This window comes from Macaca thibetana, chromosome 16 (assembly GCF_024542745.1).
Source record: "Macaca thibetana thibetana isolate TM-01 chromosome 16, ASM2454274v1, whole genome shotgun sequence".
In the NCBI taxonomy this organism is placed as follows: Eukaryota; Metazoa; Chordata; class Mammalia; order Primates; family Cercopithecidae; genus Macaca; species Macaca thibetana.
The window spans coordinates 57,597,138-57,610,442 of record NC_065593.1 but is presented as its reverse complement, the minus strand read 5'-3'; the positions used below and the strand labels follow the sequence as shown (position 1 = coordinate 57,610,442).

At 51.2% G+C, this 13,305-nt stretch overlaps 1 protein-coding gene and 1 long non-coding RNA gene across 3 annotated transcripts in view; one reads left to right on the top strand and one right to left on the bottom strand.

Annotated features, from left to right (window-relative positions):
• CCDC57 (coiled-coil domain containing 57) overlaps window positions 1-13,305 on the bottom strand; it is a 118,337-nt gene that overhangs the window by 6,346 nt on the left and 98,686 nt on the right. Inside the window, exon 20 of one of the 2 annotated variants that reach the window (XR_007720302.1) lies at window positions 7,545-7,681. The exons of the other annotated variant lie outside the window; for it this stretch is intronic. The gene's annotated coding sequence lies outside the window, so the exon portion shown is untranslated. The remainder of the gene's footprint in view (window positions 1-7,544; window positions 7,682-13,305) is intronic. 2 annotated transcript variants of the gene reach the window in all.
• The window catches only part of LOC126939083 (uncharacterized), a 100,414-nt gene that overhangs the window by 37,941 nt on the left and 49,168 nt on the right, over window positions 1-13,305 (top strand). The gene's annotated exons all lie outside the window — the stretch shown is intronic.

Sequence of the window (13,305 nt, the reverse complement as noted above, 5' to 3'; positions counted from 1 at the left end):
GATGGAAGTCCTGGTCAGAAAATGCATGAGCGTTTCTTGAGGATCCCCCTGCTCCTGGGGCAGGCTGATCTCTATCCCCGTTCCCCGTCCCACGTGCCTCCTTGCCTCTGTCCACGTGATGTTGGAGCAGCGAGCCTTCTCCAAGCTCAGAGTCAGAGGCCACAGGCCACTGTCCCTTTGGCCAGGCTGCAGTCCTTGACTCTGGAGCACTCGGAGAGCAAGTGGCAGAGATGAGTGACCTGTGGCCGCTCTGGCTGCTAGTGTGATAAGTGTGATGGCTTGTCCAGGTCCTGGAGTTTTGCTGAAAGAGCGCCTGAGCTGTGCTCCCACCCCTGCAGACGGCTCCTCTGTGAACAGCCAGGCTGTTCTTGCTCCTCCTAGGAGTCCCCCAGCCCCTCAGGAAAGAGGTTCAGCCCTGGCCACGGACCTGGCATAAAATTTGCACACTAACAGCAGGGTCCACCGAAAGCCTAAAACAACAGTGAGTTTCAGGGCGAGTGAGTCTCAGGGCGAGAATCTCTCTTGCTTGTGTTGCATTGGTGTCAGTTGTCACTGGCTTTCAGTTTTGAATGGAAATACACAGGGTAGTGCATGTGACAGTGTCCAAGATATGCACAGCAGATTTTCATTCACAAAAAATCTGGCCCCAAGAGCTAAATGGAAATACCTTCCGCTGTCCTTCCCAAGTCACAGAGCAAACACCTCGGTTCCCAGGGGTCTGCATCAGTTCTGGTGGAGGCAGTGACTGTGAGCGTGACCAACTGGGCTAATTTGTCCTGAAATTTAGTTGGGACAGCTACAGTTTCTTAATTCTATGACCAGAGAGTGAAGCGTTTCACTGAAGATCTCTGGCCAGTGTCTCCAGGGGCAGCCCTGGAAAGGAAGGAGCCTCGCTTTCTCCAAGAGGAAGACGCGTGCTCCAGGGCAGAGGCAAGCTGGGTGTGTCTGTGTGAAGTGGGTGCACGTTCATGCTCTTTAAGCTGCAACTGTGCTTCCTGTAGGACAGAATGAAGTTCATCGAGGAGGCCGATGAAGGCAGAATATGGGTAAGACCAAACTTACACAAAATCCTTCTACATCTTCATATCTAAACATGTTAAATATAAACCTCCAAATACCTACAGGGATACAAGCACAGGGCTTCCGAAACAGGCGGGATACACAGCCTCAGTCTGTCCGAGGCCCACACAGTAAGTCTTGGGGGAGTCACTGAAGGAAGGAGGGGAAAGAGCTCAGAAGAAGCCATAAGAGAGCGAGACATGGACAGGAAACCAGGCGGCCCCGGTGCCCCACAGGAGTTCAGAGTCGAGGGCTGGGGTGGCACAGAGGGGAGCGTGTGGCACACATACCTGAGAGGGGCCTACGAGGTGGCTGCAAGGCACGAGGTTCTGTGAACCCGGTGTGAACTGGCAGATGTTACCACAGGACAAAATTAGAATGTGTAACTTGTAAAGCAGCAGAGGAAAACTTGGTTTCTCCAGTGTAAAACAAGAATGTAGGAAAATGAAACAAATGGAAATAAATAATGTGGAGATTAAATTCCAGTAGACAATAGTTCAATGGATATTTATAGATGAGTAAACTGACTAATGAAAAAAAAATCTTAGATTGAATTTTTTAAAAATAAAGATCCAACAATAAAAGATCCACTTAAAAAGACAGAAAAAGTAAAAATTAAAAAATAAAATAGAATTAGGCAGAAAATGTCACAAGAGGCAAAGAACTCTTCTCCTTTTTTTTTTTGAGACAGAGTCTCGCTCTGTCACCCAGGCTGGAGTGCAGTGGTGGGATCTCGGCTCACTGCAAGCTCCGCCTCCTGGGTTCACGCTGTTTTCCTGCCTCAGCCTCCTAAGTAGCTGGGACTACAGGCACCCGCCACCACGCCTGGCTAATTTTATTTGTATTTCTTTTAGTAGAGACAGGGTTTCACCTTGTTAGCTAGGATGGTCTCAGTCTCCCGACCTTGTGATCCACCCACCTTGGCGTCTCAAAGTGCCTGGCCTTTTTTATTTATTTATTTTTTTGAGAGGCTGTCTTGCTCTGTCACTCAGGTTGGAGTGCAGTGGCATGATCATGGTTCACCGCAGCCTCGACCTCCTGGGTTCAAATGATCCTCCTGCCCCAGCCTCCCAAGTAGCTGGGACCACAGATATGTGCCACCACACCCAGTCTTCTTATCTTTTAAAGCATGTTGGGCCTTGTTTTGACAGAAAGGTGGGTTACATGTTTTCTTGTTTTTTGTTTTTGTTTTTTGAGACAGAGTCTGCTCTGTCACTCAGGCTGGAGTGCAGTGGTGCGATCTCGGCTCACTGCAACCTCTGGCTCCAAGGTTCAAGGGATTCTCGTGCCTCAGCCTCCCAGGTAGTTGAAATTACAGGCGCTTGCCACCATACCTGGCTAATTTTTATATTTTCAGTAGGGACAGGGTTTTACCAAGTTGGCCAGGCTGGTCGTGAACTCCTGACCTCAAGTGATCCGTCCGCCTCGGCCTCTCAAAGTGCTGGGATTATAGGTGGAGGTCATAGTGCTCGCCTTCTTGTCTTTTAAAGGGTGTTGGGCCTTGTTTTGGGTAAAAGTTGGGTTATGTGGTGTGTTTTTTTTTTTGAGACAGAGTCTGCTCTGTCACTCAGGCTGGAGTGCAGTGGTGCAATCTCGGCTCACTGCAACCTCTGCCTCCCAGGTTCAAGTGATTCTCCTGCCTCGGCCTCCCAAGTCATTGGGATTACAGGCATGCACCACCACGCCTGGCTAATTTTTGTATTTTTAGTAGAGACAGGGTTTTACCAAGTTGACCAGGCTGGTTGTGAACTCCTGGCCTCAGGTGATCCGCCCACCTCGGCTTCCCAGAGTTCTGGGATTACAGGCGTGAGCTGACACGCCCGGCTTTGGATTCCTATAGCTGCAGTTTCTCAGGTAGGTTCTAGATGAGCCTTCACTGCAGACAGCATCAGCCCCATTCCCACGGTGTGGCTCCTCCGGAGTCTCCACTGAATGTCCACAGTGATCACCGGGGACCCATCACCCCGGCTGTAGCTTCAGTATGTCATGACGCTGTGTGAGCTCCGGAAGTTGTTCACCTTACACGCTCCTTTCTCCTCTTTGCCTGGCTGTGTGGCGTTTTCTTCTATACACGTGCAGGCTGGTCCTCAGTGCACACTCAAGAGAGCCCTGTGCAGATTTTCTGGAGCTCTTTTCTGCAGTTTCCTCCTTGCTGGGTTCTGCCCTGAAACGCCGGCTCCTGCTATCTCCCCAGGCCCCAGTGCAGTCTCAACTCCGTAAGGGAACTCAGCTCTGCTCAGGCCCTGCTTCTCTCCCTGTACCGGCAGCCCAGACAGGGCCTTCAGGCAGAAGGCCAGGGCCCCAGGGCTCGCCTTGCCTGTGTCCTTCCCACAAGGGTGGCGGTCTTGTCCTCGATCTCGGTCTTGTTCGGGATCTCGGTCTTGTTCGGCCAGTTGTCCAATGTCTACAAACTGTTGTTTCATATACTTTTTCCAGTTTTCTAGTTGTTTATGGAGGAACATTAAAGTCTGGTCCTTATAACTACAGCCTGGCCAGAAGCAGAAGTGAGTGCCAGCTGTTGTGCGGCCATAGAATAAATATTACCAGAAAGTAAGCCGATTTGGTTATTTCTTAATGTATTTACTTTGTTCTAAAAGTTATTTCAACACAAGTTACTTTCCTAAGTGGCAATCATGGTTTCGTCATTACCATTTCAAGAAAAGAGCTAACAAACATCTACTTGACCATCTGTTTCTGAGAAAGTTCTGAGGCTGCCCTGTCCTTCTTCAGAAGCCACAGGTGTGACAATCAGTGAAGGTGGGAGGCTGGGGTTGTCTGTGCCATTCAGGACACCCCAGTGCTCCCTTCTTGGCCAGAGCACCGGTTCTTGGATTCCTGTAGCTTCCGTGACAAGGTGCTGTGGGGCTGTGCAGACGTCTAGCCTCATAAAACGTCACCAGCGTGAACTGCTCTGTCAGTCACAGCTTGCCCTGAGAGCAGCAACGGGGCTAGAAGGACAGGGGCAGGCACTGAGACACAAGAGAGCAGGGTCCTCTCCTTCCTGGACAGCAGGACTGTCCTGATCCCACTGCAAGGCTGCCGTGGCAGTGACCAGTGAGGCCTGTGCTCGTGTTTTTGCACACTGAGGAGCTGCCTCCATTCATTCTCCCTCACATTCCTGGAGCCCACATGCTCCTCACCAAGCTTGCCTCCTGGCTCATGTGTGGGTGAAGGGCTCCACGCCAGGCCGGGCTCGGGGCTCATACCTGTCCTCTCAGCACTTTGAGAGGCCAAGGTGGCAGGACCGCTTGAGCCCAGGAGTGCGAGACCAGCCTGGGTGCCAGAGTGAGACCCCGTCTCTACAAAAAAATTTTTTAAAAAGTAAAAAGATTAGCCAGGCATGGTGATGTGCACCTGTAGTCTCAGCTACTCAGGAGGCCAAGGGAGGTGGATCACTTGAGCCTGGAAAGTTGAGGCCACAGTGAGCCAAGATTGTACCACTGCGCTCTGGCCTGGGCGACAGAGCAAGAATAAAGTAAATAAATAAGAGCCCCATGGCCCCTGTGCCTGCCCTGCAGCTTGGTCTTGCAGCTGTCTTGGGCTGTCCATCTCACCTTGGCCACCAGGAGCCTGACGTGCACCTTCTAGTGTAGGTTTCCTGGGCCCCGACGGAGAGACCACAGACGGAAAAGCGGACTGTGATGTTCCCTGTGCATTTACAGGGGAGGCATAGACTGTTCTTCACTGTCCCCCATTTCTTCATGTGTCACAGCCGGCTCCTCGCCCATCCATGGTGGGGGCATCCCAACCTGCTCTCCTGAACAAAATGAACGGAAGCCCTGGGTGTCACAAGAAGCACAAAAGTGCCTGTGGAGGTCGGGGCTGGAGGCAGCATGGGAGCGCGGAGGGGCGGGGGCGTGAGGATGAGCTGGTGCTGATGCCAAATGCTCAAGGCATGTTTGTATATCTCGGGAGCCCAGCTGGTCCTGCAGAGGCCAGTCACACTGAAATGCCACTCTGGAGTTCCACCATCCTTTCAGGAAAAGCCCAGGACAGTCTCAGTTCAAAAGCACAGGACACGAGGCAGGGGATGGAGGGAGTGTGTCCTGGGCGCCCACTGGCTCCTGAATGCAGAGGCTGGCAGCCCCTGCAGGGCCACAGTGACTGGTTGAGGGGCGGCTGGTGCTCAGGTATCGCAGTCCCGCGCTCTGTCTTCTCAGAAGCCAGGTGTGGGAGTTGAGATGCACTCACCCACAGCCACTCCATCCCCAGGCGTGGTCCCACTGGAGTCCACCAAACCTCTAAAACTGTAAACATGACTCTTAGCTGGAGGGCCACCCGTGGGGCAGCAGTGTGCCATGATTTGGCCCACACCTTGTTTGGATTTACTTAGTTGCCAATATTTTAGAAAGGAAACACTTTATATATAAAACGAACAGGATTTCCAGCCTCTCTGAGAAAAATGGGAAGACAGGCTTGTTGGCTCCACACTGCCATGGAGGGCGGCCTGGGGTGGCACTGACATGGCCTCAGAAGACCAAGCCAGCCTGCAGGGCCACCACTGACCCCACTCCACAAGGTTGGCAGTCACCCTGTGCATGGGCACCTAGAACCTTCTCTGCAAAGGAGGCTCTGGCCTGGACTGGATCCAGGGCTTGGATTCAGATCCTGACTCCACCAGCTGGGGCTCTGTGACTTTGGACTTCGCCTCCGTCTGAGCAAAGAGCCCCAGCCTGCGACAACCACTGGGGCCCGGGCAGGGCGCAGTCACTCCAGCCCTGTGTGATCTCGGGCTGTCCAGCAAGAGGGGGCAAGAGGGGGAAAGAGGGGGCGGCTTTTGTCCTTCTTTCCCTTTGGATCTTTAGATGAAAAAAGCCTGGCTATAAGGTGTCTTCAACACACAGAACTGCCTAGAAATGCTCTAATTCTATCAACAGTTTAAAAAAATAACCAAGTTAGCAGTCAGTCAACAGAATCATGCGACCTAAGATAACATTTTATGGGCCAGGCACGGTGGCTCACGCCTATAATCCCAGAGCTTAGGAAGGCTGACATGGGACTGATTGAACCCAGGAGTTCGAGACCATCTTGGGCAACATAGTAAGACCCTGTCTCTACAAAAAAAATTTTTTAAATTAGCCGGGCATGGTGGCTTACACCTCTGGTCCCAGCTGCTCAGGAAGCTGAGGCAGGAGGATCACTTGAACCTGGGAGGTGGAGGCTGCAGTGAGCTGAAATCGCACCACTGCACTCCAGCCCGGGCGACAGAGGGAGACTCTGTCTCAAAAATTAAAAAAATGTATGCAACCTTTTTTTTGTTTTTTTGAGATGGAGTCCCACTCTGTTGCTCAGGCTGGAGTGCAGTGGCGAGATCTTGGCTCACTGTAACCTCCGCCCTCTGAGTTCAAGCGATTCTCCTGCGTCAGCCTCCGGAGTAGCTGGGATTACAGGTACCCGCCACTGTGCCCGGCTAAGTTTTTGTATTTTTAGTAGAGACGGGGTTTCACCATCTTGGCCAGGCTGGTCTTGAACTCCTGACCTCATGATCCACCCGCCTCGGCCTCCCAAAGTGCTGGGATTATAGGCGTGAGCCAACTCGCCCGGCCACAACCTTTTTTTTTTTTTCTTTTTTAAAGGAAACATCTCAAAATCTGTGGAGAAATAAATATAAATTTCAAAAGAACAAATTTTTTAAAGAAAAAAAAAAAGCCAGCATTAACATGGGGCCCCCTTTAAAGTTGTGACCCTTTTTGCTCCTAAACCATCCTCTGCAGCTGGAGGGTGGGGTGGGGAATGAGAGTGGGGGGGAGGGGGGCCTCCACCCAGAAGAAAACAAAATCACTCACCCTGACCCACCCAGAGGGTGCACGGCAGGGACCGCCGCCAACTCCCACCTCCAGGGAGCCGCCCACTGAGCCCTGGCCCCAATCTCAATGAGGCCCCACGTGGCAGCCCTACCCCCTTCTCCTGTGCAGCCTTCCCCACCCCCACAGCACAGCCGCATTCCTCAGAAGCTCTGGCCCAGCATCTCCTCTGACCCCACGACACACTTGGCCCTCCCCCTGCTCTCATCAGATAAGTCCCTTCCAGAACTCCAGGGTGTAGAGTGAGGGCTGGGCCTTGGGACCCTCAGCTATGGGCTCTGTGGCCATGTGGCCTTGGGCCTCAGTTTCTGCATTTGAAAATGGTGTCGTAGTAGCTGTACAGCCTTAGCCTGAATACCCGAGCACAGGTGAAACACCAGGTATGGTGCCTGGCACTTAGCAGGCACTCAACAAATGTTCAAGGAAAACACACAAAACCATTCTGATTGCATGTGTCTGTAAACCAGGCTTCAGCCCTCCCTCTGGTCTCCAGTCCAGGCCCCCACAGCAGGGCCCTCTCTGGAAAGCTCCTGTCTCCCTTTGAATCCCTGACTTTCAGAAGTCACAACAAACACCCATTTTTCTGTTGCCAGCTTTCCTAGTTCCCTTTGAAAAGTACAAAAATGTCAACAACACATATACCACATATAAGATGGCCAACTGATAGGAAAAATCACCAACCTCATCCTTTAAAAATGGCAAATTGGGCCAGATGCGATGGTTCACGCCTGTAATCCCAGCACTTTGGGAGGCCGAGGTAGATCACTTGAGCCCAGGTGTTCGAGACCAGCCCGGGCTAACATGGGGAAAACCCATCTCTACAAAAAAATTAAAAATTAGCCAGGTGTGGTGGTATGCACCATAATCCCAACTACTCAAGGGGCTAAGGTGGGAGAACCACTTGAGCCCAGGAGGTGGAGTTTGCAGTGAGCTGGGATTGCACCACTGTACTCTAGCCTGGGTGACAGAGGGAGATCCTGACTCAAACAACAGCCAGGCAAATTGGGCCAGGTGCTCACGCCTGCAATCCAGCACTTGGGAGGCCGAGGTGGGAGGACTGTTTGAGCCCAGGAGTTCAAGACCAGCCTGTGCAACATGGCAAGGTCTTGTCTACAAAATGTAAAAAATTAGCCAGGTGTGGTGGTGTGCGCCTGTGGTCCCAGCTGCTGGGAATGCTGAGGAAGGAGGAATGCTTGAGCCCGGGAGGCTGAGGAGCCTGGGAGGTTGAGGCTTTAGTGAGCCATGGCAGTGCCACTGCACTCCAGCCTGGGCAACAGACTGAGACCCTGTCTCAAAAACACAAAATAAGGCTGGGTGCGGTGGCTCATGCCTGTGATCCCAGGACTTTGGGAGGCCAAGGCAGGAGGGTCACTTGAGGTCAGGAGTTTGAGACCAGCTTGGCCAACATGGTGAAACCCTGTCTCTACTAAAAATACAAAAATTAGCTGGGCACGGTGGCAGGCGCCTGTAATCCCAGCTACTCAGGAGGCTGAGGCAGGAGAATCGCTTGAACCTTGCAGAGAAGGTAGAGGTTGCAGTGAGCTGAGATTGTGCCACTGCACTCCAGCCTGGGCGACAGAGTGAGACTCCATCTCAAAATAAATACATAAAATAAAATGGACTAGGGAAAAAAAGGCAAATTAAAACCAATAACGAAGTATCAGTTTTGACTTATCAGATTGACCAAAAACCAAACCAACAAACAAACAAAAAAGCACCCAAACCATCTGCTAAATCCACCAGTACTGAGTGAGGAAGGGTGTCTCACGCCTGCAACCAGGAGCAGGAGTTGGGCCAATGTCCCGGGGGCAATTGGGTAACAGCACTCAGAACTCAAACTGCCCCTACCTTCGACCCAGCTATTTCCCTCCTAGATACTGATCTAACAGCAGCCTCTGTGAGCACGCAGGGCACACGCACAGGAGCTTCACTGTCTTAAGAGCTAAAAACGACAGGCCGTCCAAGTGTCCACAAACATCAGCCAACAAAACAAAGGGAGGTGAGCTGATGCAGCTGCTCACAAAACTACCAGAAAGATCTGTCAGCTCTGTGTGTACTGACATAGAAAAATATGTCAGACATGGCCGGGCGCGGTGGCTCAAGCCTGTAATCCCAGCACTTTGGGAGGCCGAGACGGGCGGATCACGAGGTCAGGAGATCGAGACCATCCTGGCTAACATGGTGAAACCCCGTCTCTACTAATAATACAAAAAACTAGCCGGGCGAGGTGGCGGGCGCCTGTAGTCCCAGCTACTCCGGAGGCTGAGGCAGGAGAACGGCGTAAACCCGGGAGGCGGAGCTTGCAGTGAGCTGAGATCCGGCCACTGCACTCCAGCCCGGGCTACAGAGCAAGACTCCGTCTCAAAAAAAAAAAAAAAAAAAGAAAGAAAAAGAAAAATACTGCAGACATAAATAAAAAAGCAAGCTGCCCACACAATATGCGATTGAAAGGAAAGAGGATATACACATATATTTTAAAAACCACTTCTGTTCTCAGAGGGTGGCTGGGGAGTCTGGAGGGGTGCAGGGGCACTGGGCAGCTGTGGCCTGAGGGGTAGGGACTGGGAGGGAGTAAGAGAAGAGGGGGAAGGAACACAGTCCACTGAAACGTGATGTGGTGTTACTCATTAGTGCAGGACGCCCCACGCACCCGGAGACGGTTTGGAGCATCCTTTGCCCAGTGAGGTGCTTGGGAACTTGCGGCGCTTTGCTGCCCACAGACACGGGACAGACTCTTGGGTGGCTGGTCCCTGTACCGACTCCTGAAAGGACATTTGGAGCACTTGATACACACCCTTAAGGTGCACTCTAAGAAGGTGGAGGCAGGTCTGCTGCAGGGGTCGGCGTCAGAAGCAGGTCCTTCTCTGGGGGTGAGGTCAGACATGTGCCTGGTGATTCTCTGGGGGTGAGGTCAGGCATGTGCCTGGTGCTTCTCTGGGACTGCCTCAGGGAGGGCTTCCGTCCTCACTGGCTGCCACTCGGCCTGCGGCGCGCTTTATGTACGCTGGCTTCTGTTGTGCTGCTGAAGAATATCTTTCCAGGTAAAAACACTACCTTCGAAATCTGTGATTTCTTCACCCGTATCTAAGGTTAACCCTTGTCCGGCCATTTGTAAATACTCAATTCTACTTCTGCGTATTTTCGTGGTTTGTCTTGGAGTCCCTCTCTCGGCCTGGAATGCCTGGTAGTGTGTGGTCTCCGTGAGAGGAAGTGGAGATCGAGTGAGCCGTGTTCCCACCCTGCCAGTTGTTGAATGGTTCTTTCTTTCCTTGGCTCCTGGAGAACAGCTACATTCTTATCTACCAGGCTCCGCCAAGCGGGCCGAAGGTGGGGGCGGGGGTGGGGGTGGGAGTGGTGAGAAATTATGTCTGTATTTTGATTAGAATGACACTACAGATTACTTTACTTCGGAGAAAACTGCTGCCTTTGTATATTTAATGCTTCCATCCAGGAAGTGTCTATTTTTCAAGCCTCACTTTTTTTTGGATAATGCTTGGTAGTTTCTCTAGTCTATCAAACATTTTCTGAGACTCCTAGGTTTTGTAGACTCGGGGCCTCCCATGCTCCCATTTCTCCCAGTTATCTCCCTGTAAACGGAAGGGACAGGAATCAAGGACCATGCCCCTGCATCTGTGGTGCCCCCCACCCCTGTGCACCTGTGGGTACCCCACCTGCAGACCATGCCCCTGCCCTCAGAGACATTCTGAAGCAGACCAGTGGAATCAAGTTTAGGAAGCAAAATGGCATGGCCTGGGGCTGGTGCAGAAGGAAGGAAGCTGGATGGGGGACAGGTCTCCTGTGCAGGCTTTGGAGGAGGCAGGTGCTGGGCAAACAAGAAGGGTGCCTGCAGGTGCTGCAGGGTCTGCAGGTGGGGTACCCACAGGTGCACAGGGGTTGGGAGGCACCCACAGGTGCAGGCAGGCTGGAGCTGGAGTGCAGGTGGCTGGGGGAAGAAGGGAGGGAGATGAGGTTGGATGTGCTGGGCCCCGCCAGTCTGTGTGGAGACCTATCTGAGGCTGTCATAAAAACGCAGGTGAGAGGAGGCTAGGCTTGGAGGTGGGTCCTCCAAAGAGCCGCATCCAGGGTGTATGGGGGAGCTCCAACTCCAGGCAGCTGTTCCAGCCTCAGAGGTAGGCCGTGCCCTGGGATGGGGTAACTGCTGGGTCTGGATAGGCTGGCAAAGGAGGGCTGTGGACATGAGCAGGAGGGTGGCTTGAGGCCTGTTTCAGGCCCAAGAGGAGTGTGGCTGTTCAACACAGCTGCGTGACATTGTGACTAAACACCATGTCCGACAATAGTCATTCATGTCATTAATTTAGATGCTACTAAATTGTTAACCATTTCAGTATCATTTCATTACTATTATTATTATTATTATTTTGCAGAGATGAGGTCTTGCTATGTTGCCCAGGCTGGTCTTGAACTCCTGGGCTCAAGTGATCCTCCTGCCTCAGCCTCCCAAAGTGCTGGGATTACAGGCATGAGCCACTGTGCCTGGCCCTTTTTTTTTTCTTCAGATGATGTCTCACTATATTGCCCAGGCTGGTCTGGAACCTCTGGGTTCAAGTGATCCTCCCACTTTAGCCTCCCAAAATGCTGCAATTACAGGTGTGGGCCACCGCACCCGGCCTATAGCAATTTTCATGTCAGACAAAATAGGTTTTTTGGTGAAATACAACATGAGGGGTTATAAGGGATGTTACATACTGGTAAAGGGAGGAAAAGATCAAGAAGGCAAAAACCCTAAACATATATGCACCTAACAATGGACCTCAAAACACATAAAGCAACAATTGACAAAAAAGATAAATTGATAATTGTAGTTTAAGAACTAATATTTTCCTCTCAGAAGAATTAACATTACAGTAATTTAATTCTCTGACCAGAATGTAAAAATATTAGAAATCAATAACAGACAAAAAAATAAAATTCCACAAATCTAGAAACTTAAGGAAAAATTCCATTTAAGTTAAAGCAAAATGAGTGAATTGTAAGTCCTGCTAGGGAAGGACAAGGGAACCATGGGGATGCCAAGATTTAGGAGACACGGTAAAAGCAAAGCAGCGCTTGGGGGAATATGCATTTCTTCGGCTGCACTGATCAGAAAACAAGACAGATTTCAGATTTGAAGAAGGCATCACGAAGCTAGCACTCCTCCACTATCCTTGTAAACCATCCAAAAGCAAAAAAATAATAATAATAATGAAAAGCAAAAATGCAAACTTCATTTTCATTAAAACTAAGAGCTAGAAATGGTGATGGTGGAGGGGGGCTACCACAGGCTGCAGGAATTTGGCAAGGGCCGTGTCGAAGACACACAGATGCCTCGTTAAAGACCAGAAAGCGCAGGGAGAGGGCACTTCTCAGAGGCGAGGGCAGCCCTGAGGGGAGGACCTAATTCCTTGTTTCAGGAGTAGGAACACGGGCTGGCAGCAAGTGCTTCCCTGACCTTGTCCTGTTCCTGGAAGAGAGGAGGGAGAGTGAACCAGGAACAGAACAGGCCGTATCTGCAAAGTGCAGTATATGTGGGGAAAGGGAAGAGAGAAGCTGTATCAGCTGTTAAAAGCCTGACAGGTGCAGACTTGTACTTAAAGCTAAAATCAACAACAAAACTCTGCTAGATTGGAAAATGGCTCTGGCTTCATTTTCCATACAAACTTTTTCAAATAGCTAGTCAAGTAAAAATTTACCTGTTTTTTTTTTTTTTTTTTTTTTTTTTTTTGAGACGGAGTCTTGCTCTGTGGCCCAGGCTGGAGTGCAGTGGCCGGATCTCAGCTCACTGAAAGCTCCGCCTGCCGGGTTCACGCCATTCTCCTGCCTCAGCCTCCCAAGTAGCTGGGACTACAGACGCCCGCCACCTCGCCCGGCTAGTTTTTTTTGTATTTTTTAGTAGAGACGGGGTTTCACCGTGTTAGCCAGGATGGTCTCGATCTCCTGACCTCGTGATCTGCCCATCTCGGCCTCCCTAAGTGCTGGGATTACAGGCTTGAGCCACCGCGCCCGGCCAAATTCACCTGTTTTAAAGATGAGGCCAGGCACAGTGGCTCATGCCTGTAATACCAGCCCTTTGAGAGGGTAACGTGAGAGGATTGCTTGAGCCCAGGAGTTCAAGACCAGCCTGGGCAACATAGCGAGGCCTTGTCTCTACAAAAAACTAAAACAATCTTAGCTGAGCGTGGTGGTGTGTGCCTGTGGTCCCAGCTACTTGGGAGGCTGAGGTGGGAGAATCGCTCAAGCCCAAGAGGTCGAGGCTGCAGTGGGCTGAGATTGCGGCCCTGCACTCCAGCCTGGGTGACAGAATGAGACACTGCCTCTAAAAAGAAAAATAAAAAACAATGAGGGGGGAGCCAAGAAATGAAAGTGCTCCAAGAGGAGAGGAGAAAGGAAACAAACTAATGAACATGAACAGTCTCCAAAAGAACTTTCCACTGAGTTGATGAAA